Source organism: Salmo salar, chromosome 03, assembly GCF_965601325.2.
Source record: "Salmo salar chromosome 03, fSalSal1, whole genome shotgun sequence".
Classification (NCBI taxonomy): domain Eukaryota; kingdom Metazoa; phylum Chordata; class Actinopteri; order Salmoniformes; family Salmonidae; genus Salmo; species Salmo salar.
Window position 1 is genome coordinate 50,921,512 of NC_138293.1, and position 13,472 is coordinate 50,934,983.

Sequence of the window (13,472 nt, forward strand, 5' to 3'; positions counted from 1 at the left end):
CCTAAGCTACAGGAGTGTTTTGCTAGCACAGTCTGGAATATGTTCCGGGATTCTTTCGATGGCATTGAGTATACCACATCAGTCACTGGCTTCATCAATAAGTGCATCAATGATGTCGTCCCCACAGTGACTGTATATACATACCCCAACCTGAAGCCATGGATTACAAGCAACATGTTCAATCCAAGATGGCGTAGCAGTCAGATGTCTTTGTCTTGCCTCGTCCCATGTATATATTTTTCTTTGCATTCTTTTTAATATTTTTCCTAAACCTCAACTTCCAAATACTCTCCTGCAACCCACCTCACCCAATGTGGTGTGGATCTGTTTTTTTTCTAAAGTATTTCTATTTACCTCCGAACTGGAATACCTCAACTGAAGCTAGCTAGCTAACTAGCTACCAGCTATCAGTCAGCTAACCACTGCTAGCGGTCATCAGCTAACCTTTAGCTCGGAAAGCTCGAGCCAGTTTGTACAACACGTTTCAAACCAGAGCATACCGGACCTATTTTTCTCTCCATATCCCCGGATTCCTACCGCAAACGCTGAACCTTTTCATCTGGATCATCGCAGCTAGCTAACCGCAACTCAGGTTGACTACTCCTGGCTAACGTTTCCGTCCCGGAGCTAGCACCAACTAGCCTGGAGCTAGGCCATGCTAGACCCATCTCCCGGCTAGGGCTCCTGGGCTACCCCTGAAGCCCACTCCTCGGCTACAATATCCGGACCCCTTCTACTGCTGGTATGGGGCATGGAACCCCGCCGATCCTTCATGACTGGAATACTGACATAATCTGCCCGAGGATCCCAACAGGCCCCTCAGTTGCGACGTCCCCTGAAGGCCCATTCTGCTAACCGCGGCCTGCTAGCTATCTAGAGCATATTGGAGTGTTAGCTGATCCATCGGCCAGTTTCTTGGACCACTATAGCCATTTTGCCAATTGGACTTGGACCCCTCTGCTACTTGGAACCCTACTAATTCCACAACGTCACCGCACGAGGAGCCAAAAACAGACTTTCCTCCATCGCGACGTCCATCTAAGGCCCTTATGCTAGCTTGCTAGCCCCAGCCTACTAACTGCTAGCTTGCTAGCCCCGGCCTGCTAACTGTCTGAATCGCCGTGTCCCCAGCCAGCCCAACCACTCACTGGACCCATACGATCACTTGGCTACGCATGCCTCTCTCTAATATCAATATGCCTTGTCCATTACTGTCCTGGTTAGTGATTACTGTCTTATTTCACTGTAGAGCCTCTAGAACTGCTCCAAGTTTGTTTTATTCACTGCTTTAGCACACTCTGCCAACCCGGATGTCCTAGCCGTGTCTGAATCCTGGCTTAGGAAGACCACCAAAAACCCTGACATTTCCATCCCTAACTACAACATTTTCAGACAAGATAGAATGACAAAAGGGGGCGGTGTTGCAATCTACTGCAGAGATAGCCTGCAGAGTTCTATCTTACTATCCAGGTCTGTACCAAAACAATTTGAGCTTCTACTTCTAAAAATTCACCTTTCCAGAAACAAGTCTGTCACCATTGCCGCTTGCTATAGACCACCCTCTGCCCCCAGCTGTGCCCTGGACACCATATGTGAATTGATTGCCCCCATCTATCTTCTGAGCTCGTGCTGCTAGGTGACCTAAACTGGGACATGCTTAACACCCCGGCCATCCTACAATCTAAGCTTGATGCCCCCAATCTCACACAAATGATCTATGAACCTACTAGGTACAACCCCCAATCTGTAAACGCGGGCATCCTCATAGATATCATCCTAACTAACTCGCCCACCAAATACACCTCTGCTGTTTTCAACCAAGATCTCAGCGATCACTGCCTCATTGCCTGCATCCGTAATGGGTCTGCAGTCAAACGACCACCCCTCATCACTGTCAAACGCTCCCTAAAACACTTCAGCGAACAGGCCTTTCTAATCAACCTGGCCGGGATATCCTGGAATGCCATTGACATCATCCCGTCAGTAGAGGATGCCTGGTTATTCTTTAAAAGTGCCTTCCTCACCATCTTAACCTCTATGGGCTAGGTGGGACGCTAGCGTGCCACCCGTGGTGCACTCCATCAACAGCAGGTGCATTTCAAGAGCGGCAAATTTGAATCCAAATAAATGTCAAAATTCAAATTTTTCAAACACAACTATTTTACACCCTTTGAAAGATAAACATCTCCTTAATCTAACCACGTTTTACGATTTCAAAAAGGTTTTACGGCGAAAGCATAAATTTAGAGTATGTTAGGACAGTACATTTACAAGAGTTGTGTGTAATGTTTTGTCAATTCAAAGACACGGTCACCAAAACCATAAAACCAGCTAAAATGATGCACTAACCTTTTACAATCTCCATCAGATGACACTCCTAGGACATTATGTTAGACAATGCATGCATTTTTAGTTCTATCAAGTTCATATTTATATCCAAAAACAGCGTTTTACTATGGCATTGATGTTGAGGAAATCGTTTCCCTCCAATAACCGGCAGTCAAGTCAGCGTCACAAATTAAATAATTAAAATTAGAAAACATTGGTAAAATATTATATTGTCATTTAAAGAATTATAGATTTACATCTCTTGAACGCAATCAACTTGCCAGATTTAAAAATAACCTTACTGGGAAATCACACTTTGCAATAATCTGAGCACTGCGCCCAGAAAAATACGCGTTGCGATACAGACTAGACGTCATGTTGGGGAGATCTAAAATCGAAAATACTATGTAAATAATCCATTACCTTTGATTCTCTTCATCAGATGTCACTTCCAGGTATCACAGGTCCATAACGAATGTAGTTTTGTTCAAAAAAGCTCATCATTTATGTCCAAAAATCTCCGTCTTGTTAGCACATGATCTAAGCCAGCCGGACTTCTCGTCATGAACGAGGGGAAAAAATATATTTACGTTCGTTCAAACATGTCAAACGTTGTATAGCATAAATCATTAGGGCCTTTTTTAACCAGAACATGAATAATATTCAAGGTGGACGAATGCATACTCTTTTATAACGTATTGGAACGAGGGTACCCAACATGAACTCGCGCGCCAGGTGTCTAATGGGACATCATCGTTCCATGGCTCTTGTTCGGTCAGATCTCCCTCCAGAAGACTCAAAACACTTTGTAAAGGCTGGTGACATCTAGTGGAAGCAATAGGAAGTGCCAAAATATTCCTCAGCCCCTGTGCTTTTCAATGGGATAGGTTTAAAGGTAATACAACACATCAGGTATCCACTTCCTGTCAGAAAATGTCTCAGGGTTTTGCCTGCCAAATGAGTTCTGTTATACTCACAGACACCATTCAAACAGTTTTAGAAACTTTAGAGTGTTTTCTATCCATATATAATAAGTATATGCATATTCTAGTTACTGGGTAGGATTAGTAACCAGATTAAATCGGGTACATTTTTTTTATCCAGACGTGCAAATGCTGCCCCCTAGCCCTAACAGGTTAAATAAGCATGCTCCATTAAAAAAAATTTGAACCAGGAATAGATATAGCCCTTGGCTTACTCCAGACCTGTCTGCCCTTGACCAGCACAAAAACATCTGTGGCGTTCTGCATTAGCGTCGAATAGCCCCCGTGATATGCAACTTTTAGGAACCAATATACACAGGCAGTTAGGAAAGCTAAGTCTAGCTATTTCAACCAGAAATTTGCATCCTGTAGTACAAACTCAAAAAAGTTCTGGGACACTGTAAAGTCCATGGAGAATAAGAGCACCTCCTCCCACTGCACTGAGACTAGGAAACACTGTCACTACCGATAAATCCACAATAATTGACCATTTCTATAAGCATTTTTCTACGGTTGGCCATGCTTTCCACCTGGCTACCCCTACCCCGGTCAACAGCCCTGCACTCCCCACAGCAACTCGCCCAAACCTCCCCCACTTCTCCTTCACCCAAATCCAGATAGCTGATGTTCTGAAAGAGCTGCAAAATCTGGACCCCTACAAATCACCCGGGCTAGACAATCTGGACCCTCTCTTTCTAAAATTATCTGCCGAAATTGTTGCAACCCCTATCACTAGCCTGTTCAACCTCTCTTTCGTATCGTCTGAGATTCCCATAGATTGGAAAGCTGCTGCGGTCATCCCCCTCTTCAAAGGGGGAGACACTCTAGACCCAAACTGCTACAGACCTATATCTATTCTACCCTGCCTTTCTGCGGTCTTTGAAAGCCAAGTTAACAAACAGATTACCGATCATTTCGAATCTCACCGTACCTTCTCCGCTATGCAATCTGGTTTCTGAGCTGGTCATGGGTGCACCTCAGCCACGCTCAAGGTCCTAAACGATATCATAACCGCCATCGATTGGCTTTTAGGAGACATTACTGTGCAGCCGTATTCATCGACCTGGCTAAGGCTTTCAACTCTGTCAATCACAACATTCTTATTGGCAGACTCAACAGCCTTGGTTTCTCAAATGATTGCCTTGCTTGGTTCACCAACTACTTCTCCGATAGAGTTCAGTATGTCAAATCGGAGGGCCTGTTGTCCGGACCTCTGGCAGTCTCTATGGGTGTGCCACAGGTTTAAATTCTCGGGCCGACTCTCTTCTCTGTATACATCAATGATGTCGCGCTCGCTGCTGGTGATTCTTTGATCCACCTCTACGTGGACGACACCATTCTGTATACCTCTGGCCCTTCGTTGGACACTGTGTTAACTAACCTCCAGATGAGCTTCAATGCCATACAACTCTCTTTCCGGGGCCTCCAACTGCTCTTAAATGCAAGTAAAACTAAATGCATGCTCTTCAACTGATCGCTGCCCGCACCTGCCCGCCCGTCCAGCATCACTACTCTGGGCGGTTCTGACTTAGAATATGTGGACAACTACAAATACCTAGGTGTCTGGTTAGACTGTAAACTCTCCTTCCAGGCTCACATTAAACATCTCCAATCCAAAATTAAATCTAGAATCGGCTTCCTATTTCGCAACAAAGCATCCTTCACTCATGCTGCCAAACATACCCTCGTAAAACTGACCATCCTACCGATCCTCGACTTCAGCGATGTCATTTACATAATAGCCTCCAACACTCTACTCAACAAATTGGATGCAGTCTATCACAGTGCCATCCGTTTTGTCACCAAAGCCCCATATACTACCCACCACTGCGACCTGTATGCTCTCGTTGGCTGGCCCTCGCTTCATAATCGTCGCCAAACCCACTGGCTCCAGGTCATCTACAAGTCTCTGCTAGGTAAAGCCCCGCCTTATCTCAGCTCACTGGTCACCATAGCAGCACCCACCCGTAGCACGCGCTCCAGCAGGTATATCTCACTGGTCACCCCAAAGCCAATTCTTCCTTTGGCCATCTCTCCTTCCAGTTCTCTGCTGCCAATGACTGGAATGGACTGGAACGAACTGCACAAATCTCTGAAGCTGGAGATTCTTACCTCCCTCACTAGTTTTAAGCACCAGCAGTCAGAGCAGCTCACAGAACACTGCACCTGTACATAGCTCATCTGTAAATAGCCCAACTGTAATGACTTCCGCCGAAGTCGGTCCCTCTCCTTGTTCCCTCTCCTCGGTCTGCTTGCCATCGCCGCTCCACCTTTCATTTTCCATTTGTTTTGTCTTGTTTTCCCGCACACCTGGTTCACATTCCCTCATCAGACTAAATGTATATTACCCTCCGTTTCCCCCACGTCTGTGTGTGGAATTGTTCTTTGTGTAGGGTGTTACGCTACAGGCTGGCTTGCGCTAGGTTTATTTCAAACCTAGGTTAGTTTGTTTTGTTTAATCCGGTTCATGTTACCGTGGTTGTGCTTTGTGCTGCCTCGCCTGTGCCTTTGAGCCAGAGTGTATATTAAAGTTCTTCTGTTATCACCCATCTCTGCCCTCCTGCGCCTGACTTCCCAGCAACCAGTCACTCACCCCGTTAAGAAATTCCACACCAATCAATGGAGTCACCAGGAGCGGGTACCCCCGTTGTGGGGGTAGAGGAGCGCGTCCAGGAGCATGCGGCGATGCTTCACCATCTCGGCGCTGTCATGGACCGCGTCGTCCAGTCTATGGACTGCTGGGAGAGTGACCGCATTTCAGCCGTGTGTAATTGGCCGACTCCCACCACGGTAAAGGAGATGCAGCGTTTTTTGGGGGTTTGCCAATTACTACCGGAGGTTTATCCGGGGTTTTGGTCAGGTAGCGGCTCCCATTACCTCACTGCTGAAGGGGTGCCCGGTGCATTTGCAGTGGTCGGCTGAGGCGGACAGGGCTTTTGGTCACCTAAGGGCTCTGTTTACCTCGGCTCCCGTGCTGGCGCATCCGGATCCCTCTTTGGCGTTCACGGTGGAGGTGGACGCGTCCGAGGCTGGGATAGGAGCCGTGCTCTCTCAGCGCTCGGGTATGCCACCGAAGCTCCGCCCCTATGCCTTCTTCTTGAAGAAGCTCAGCCCGGCGGAGCGAAACTATGATGTTGGGGATCGGGAGCTGTTGGCTGTGGTCAAGGCGTTGAAGGCGTGGAGACATTGGCTTGAGGGGGCTCAACAACCATTTCTCATCTGGACTGACCACTGCAACCTGGAGTACATCCGGGCAGTGAGGGACTGAATCCTCGTCAGGCAATGTGGGCCATGTTTTTTACCAGTTTTGTTTTCACCCTTTCTTTCAGACCAAGTTCCCAGAATGTTAAGGCAGATGCACTGTCCCGGCTGTATGACACAGAGGAGCGGCCCATGGATCCTAGCCCCATATTCCCGGCCTCCTGCCTGGTAGCGTCGGAGCTGGACGCGGACATTGAGCGGGCGTTACATGCAGAGACCGCTCCCCTCCAGTGTCCCGCTGGGCGTCTGTACGTTCAGTCTGCTGTCTGTGACCGGTTGATCTATTGGGCCCACACGTCACCCTCCTCTGGTCATCCAGGCATCGGTCAGCCGGTGCGCTGTCTGAGTGGGAAGTACTGGTGGCCCACCTTGGCAAAGGACGTGAGGGTTTATGTTTCCTCCTGCTCGGTGTGCGCCCAGTGTAAGGCACCTAGGCACCTGCCCAGAGGTAAGCTATACCCCTTACCCGTTCCACAACGGCCTTGGTCACATCTGTCGGTCGATTTCCTCACCGATCTTCCTCCCTCACAGGGTAACACCACGATCCAGGTTGTTGTGTACCATTTTTCCAAGTCCTGCCGTCTCCTCCCTATGCCCGGTCTCCCTACGGCCCTACAGACTGCGGAGGCCTTGTTTACACACGTCTTCCGGCACTACGGGGTGCCTGAGGATACAGTGTCTGATCGGGGTCCCCAGTTCACTTCGAGGGTCTGGAGGGCATTCATGGAACGTCTGGGGGTCTCGATCAGCCTTACCTCGGGTTTTCACCCCGAGAGTAATGGGCAGGTGGAGCGAGTGAACCAGGATGTGGGTAGGTTTCTGCGGTCAGGACCGGCCGAGGGAGTGGGCAGCGTTCGTGCCAAGGGCCGAGATGGCTCAGAACTCCCTCCGCCACTCCTCCACTAACCTCTCGCCCTTCCAGTGCGTGCTGGGGTACCAGCTGGTTCTGGCGCCTTGGCATCAGAGTCAGACCGAGGCTCCTGCGGTGGACGAATGGTTCAGGCGGGCGGAGGAGACCTGGGACGGCGCCCATGTTCACCTCCAGCGGGCCGTTCTGCGCCAGAAGGCCAGCGCAGACGTCACCGCAGTGAGGCCCCGGTGTTTGCACCGGGGGACCGGGTCTGGCTCTCGACCCGAAACCTGCCCCTCCGCCTGCCCTGCCGGAAGCTGGGTCCGCGGTTTGTGGGGCCATTTAAAGTCCTGAGGAGACTGAACGAGGTTAGTTACCGGTTACAGCTTCCCCCCGATTACCGTATTAACCCCTCATTCCATGTGTCTCTCCTCAGGCTGGTGGTGGCTGGCCCGCTCCAGGAGTCTGAGGTGCGGGAGGTTCCTCCGCCCCCTTTGGACATCGAGGGGCCCCCGGCATACTCCATTCGCTCCATTCTAGATTTGAGGCGTCGGGCGAGGGGCCTTCAGTACCTCGTGGACTGGGAGGGGTACAGTCCGGAGGAGAGATGCTGGGTCCCGGTGGAGGACGTTTTGGACCCTTCTGTGCTGCGGAAGTTCCACCGTCTTCGTCCGGATCGCCTTGCACCTCGCCCTCCGGGTCGTCCCCGAGGCCGGTGTCGGCGCGCTGCTGGAGCCGCGCGTCAAGGGGGGGGGGTACTGTCACGACTTCCGCCGAAGTCGGTCCCTCTCCTTGTTCGGGTGGCATTCGGCGGTCGACGTCACCGGTCTTTTAGCCATTGCCGCTCCACCACCGGTCTGTTTTCCCGCACACCTGGTTCACATTCCCTCATCAGACTAAATGTATATTACCCTCCGTTTCCCCCATGTCTGTGTGTGGAATTGTTCTTTGTGTAGGGTGTTACGCTACAGACTGGCTTGCTCAAGGTTTATTTCAAACCTAGGTTTGTTTGTTTTGTTTAATCCGGTTCATGTTACCGTGGTTGTGCTTTGTGCTGCCTCGCCTGTGCCTTTGGGCCAGGGTGTATATTAAAGTTCTCCAGTTATCACCCATCTCTGCTCTCCTGCGCCTGACTTCCCGGCAACCAGTCACTCACCCCGTTACACCATCCAATCTACCTCATCCCCATACCGTATTTATTTTTTTATCTTGCTCCTTTGCACCCCAGTATCTCAACTTGCACATTCATCCTCTGCACATCCTACCATTCCAGTGTTTAATTGCTATATTGTAATTACTTTGCCACCATGGCCTATTTATTGCCTTACCTCTCTTATCCTACTTCATTTGCACATGCTGTATATAGATTTTCCTACAATTATTGATTGTATGTTTGTTTATTCCATATGTAACTCTGTGTTGTTGTATGTGTCGAACTGCTTTGCTTCATCTTGGCCAGTATCGCAGTTGCAAATGAAAACTTGTTCTCAACCAGCCTAAGTGGTTAACCTCTATGGGCTAGGTGGGACGCTTGCGTCCCACCTACTCAACAGCCAGTTGTATCCTGTGGCGCGTTATTCAAATACCTTAGATATGATATTACTTACATTTTTCTAAAATATGACTATTTTACACCATTTTAAAGTTAACACTCTCGTTAATCTAACCACACTGTCCGATTTCAAAAAGGCTTTACAACGAAAGCAAAACATTAGATTATGTCAGCAGAGTACACAGCCAGAAATAATCAGACACCCATTTTTCAAGCTAGCATATAATGTCACATAAACCCAAACCACAGCTAAATGTAGCACTAACCTTTGATGATCTTCATCAGATGACAACCCTAGGACATTATGTTATACAATACATGCATGTTTTGTTCAATCAAGTTCATATTTATATCAAAAAACAGCTTTTTACATTAGCATGTGACTAGCATGTGACTAGCATTCCCACCGAACACTGCCGGTGAATTTACTAAATTACTCACGATAAACGTTCACAAACAGCATAACAATTATTTTAAGAATTATAGATACAGAACTCCTCTATGCACTCGATATGTTCGATTTTAAAATAGCTTTTCGGTGAAAGCACATTTTGCAATATTCTCAGTAGATAGCCCGGCATCACAGGGCTAGCTATTTAGACACCCAGCAAGTTTAGCACTCATCAAAGTCAGATTTACTATAAGAAACATTTTTATTACCTTTGTTGTCTTCGTCAGAATGCACTCCCAGGACTTCTACTTCAATAACAAATGTTGGTTTGGTCCAAAATAATCCATCGTTATATCCAAACAGCGGCGTTTTGTTCGTGCGTTCTAGACACTATCCTAAAGGGTAAATAAGGGTGGCGAGCATGGCGCAATTCGTGACAAAAGAATTCTAAATATCCCATTACCGTACTTCGAAGCATGTCAACCGCTGTTTAAAATCAATTTTTATGCCATTTTTCTCATAAAAAAGCGATAATATTCCGACCGGGAATCTGCGTTTAGATAAACAGACAAAGGAAAAGAAAGCATTCGGTCGAAGCGGGCACACGCCTAAGCCCATAGTACTCTGAGTGGCCACTTGCCAAAAGCGATAAAGTGTTTCAGCCAGAGCCTGCCTCGATATCGTTCAACTTTTTCCCGGGCTCTGAGACCCTATGGAAGCCGTAGGAAGTGTCACGTTATTGCACAGATCCTGAGTCTTCAATAAAAAGAGCCAAGATGAAACACTACTTCTCAGACAGGCCACTTCCTGCTTGAAATCTTCTCATGTTTTGGCCTGCCATAGGAGTTCTGTTATACTCACAGACACCATTCAAACAGTTTTAGAAACTTTAGGGTGTTTTCTATCCAAAGCCAATAATTATATGCATATTCTAGTTACTGGGCAGGAGTAGTAACCAGATTAAATCGGGTACGTTTTTTATCCAGCCGTGTCAATACTGCCCCCTAGCCCTAACAGGTTAAATGAAGGTGAAATAAAATAAAATAAAAATCCTCACTGAGCTAAAGGGTAGAGCTGCCGCTTTCAAGGAGCGGGACTCTAACCCGGAAACTTTTAAGAAATCACGCTATGCTCTTAGACGAACAATCAAGCAGGCAAAGCGCTAATACAGGACTAAGATTGAATCGTACTATACTGACTCCGACACTCGTTGGATGTGGCAGGGCTTGCATACTATTACAGACTACAAAAGGGAAGCACAGCCACGAGCTGCCCAGTGACACAAGCCTAACAGACGAGCTAAATTACTTCTATGTTTGCTTTGAGGCAAGTAACATTGAAACATGCCTGAGAGCATCAGCTGTTCCGGATGACTGTGTGATCATGCTCTCCGTAGCTCATGTGAGTAAAACCTTTAAACAGGTCAACATTCACAAGACTGCAGGGCCAGACGGATTCCCAGGTCGTGTACTCCGAGCATGCGCTGACCAACTAGCAAGTGTCTTCACTGACATTTTCAACCTGTTCCTGACTGAGTCTGTAATACCAACATGTTGCAAGCAGACCACCATAGTCCCTGTGCCCAAGAACACTAAGGTACATTGCCTAAATGACTACCGACCCGTAGCACTCACGTCAGTAGCCATGAAGTGCTTTGAAAGGCTGGTTATGGCTCACATCAACACCATTACCCCAGAAACCCTAGACCGACTCCAATTTGCATACCGCCTCAACAGATCCACAGATGATGCAATCTCTATTGAACTTCACACTGCCCTTTCACACCTGGACAAAAGGAACACCTATGTGAGAATGCTATTCATTGACTACAGCTCAGTGTTCAACACCATAGTACCCTCAAAGCTCATCACTAAGCTAAAGACCCTGGGACTAAACACCTCCCTCTATAACTGGATCCTGGACTTCCTGACGGGCCGCCCCCAGGTGGTAAGGGTAGGTAACAACACATCCGCCACGCTGATCCTCAACACAGAGGCCCCTCAGGGGTGCATGCTCAGTCCCCTCCTGTACTCCCTGTTCGCTCATGACTCCAACACCATCATTAAGTTTGTCGATGACACAACAGTGGTAGGCCTGATCACCGACAGGGAGAAGGTGAGGGCACTCAGAGTGTGGTGTCAGGAAAACAACCTCTCACTCAATGTCAACAAAACAAATGAGATGATTGTGGACTTCAGGAAATTGCAGAGGGAGCACCCTCCTATCCACATCGAAGGGACAGCAGTGGAGAAGGTAGAAAGTTGTACGTTCCTCTGCGTACACATCACAGACAAACTGAAATGGTCCACCTACACAGACAGTGTGGTGAAGAAGGCACAACAGCGCCTCTTCAACCTCAGGAGGCTGAAGAAATTTGGCTTGTCACCAAAAACCCTGACAAACTTTTACAGATGCACAATTGAGAGCATCCGGTCGGGCTGTATCACCGCCTGGTACGGCAACTGCACCGCCCTCAACAGCAAGGCTCTCCAGAGGGTGGTGCAGTCTGCACAATGCATCACCGGGGGAAAACTACCTGCCCTCCACGACACCTACAGCACCCAATGTCACAGAAAGGCCAAAAAGATCATCAAGGACAACAACCACCCGAGCCACTGCCTGTTCACATCGCCACCATCCAGAAGGGAGGTCAGTACAGGTGCATCAAAGCTGGGACCGAGAGACTGAAAAACAGCTTCTAGCTCAAGGCCATCAAACTGCTAAACAGCAATCACTAACTCAGAAAGGCTGCTGCTTACATTGAGACTCAATCACTGGCCACTTTAAAAAATGGATCACTAGTCACTTTAATAAACAATGCCACTTTAAAAAATGCCGCTTTAATAATGTTTACATATCTTACATTACTCATATCATATGTATATGCTGTATTTTATACCATCTATTGCACCATGCCTATGCCGCTTGGCCATCACTCATCCATATATTTATATGTAGATATTCTCATTCACCCCTTTGGATATGTGTGTGTTAGGTAGTTGTTGGGGAATTATTAGAACACTTGTTAGATATTGCTGCGCTGTCGGAACTAGAAGCACAAGCATTTAGCTACACTCGCATTAACATCTGCTAACCATATGTATGTGACCAATACATTTTGATTTGATTTGATTTTGACAACGATGAGATCTGGCCGCGTGGTGCCAGGACAACAACCTCTCCCGCAACGTGATCAAGACAAAGATGTAGATGACTACAGGAAAAGGAGGACCGAGCATGCCCCCATTCTCATCGACGGGGCTGTAGTGGAGCAGGTTGAGAGTTTCAAGTTCCTTGGTGTCCACATCACCAACAAACTAACATGGTCCAAGCACACCAAGACAGTCATGAAGAGGGCACAAGAAAACCTATTTCCCCTCAGGAGACTGAAAAGATTTGGCATGGGTCCTCAGATCCTCAAAGGATTCTACAGCTGCACCATCATGACTGGTTGCATCACTGCTTGGTATGTCAACTGCTCGGCCTCCGACCGCAAGGCGCTACAAAGGGTAGTGCGTACGGCCCAGTACATCACTGAGGCCAAGCTTCCTACCATCTAGGACCTCTATACCAGGCGGTGTCAGAGGAAGGCCCTAAAAGCCACCCTAGTCATAAACTGTTCTCTCTGCTACCGCACGGCAAGCGGTACCAGAGCGCCAAGTCTAGGTCCAAGAGGCTTCTAAACCGCTTCTACCCCCAAGCCATAAGACTCCTGAACATCTAATCACATGGCTACTCAGACTATTTGCATTGCCCCCCCCCCCCCCCCATCTTTTACGCTGCTGCTACTCTGTTTATTGTCTATGCATAGTCACTTTAATAACTACCTACATGTACATATTACCTCAATTACCTCGACTAACCGGTACCCCCGCACATTGACTCTGTACTAGTACCTCCTGCATACAGCCTCGCTATTGTTATTTTACTGCTGCTCTTTAATTATTTGTTACTTTTTTTTCTTATTTCTTTTAGGTATTTTCTTAAAACTGCATTGTTTGTTGGTTAGGGGCTTGTAAGTAAGCATTTCACTGTAAGATCTACACCTGTTGTATTTGGCGCATGTGACAAATAAACTCCTCCATCTCAAGAACTACAGTACCTCCT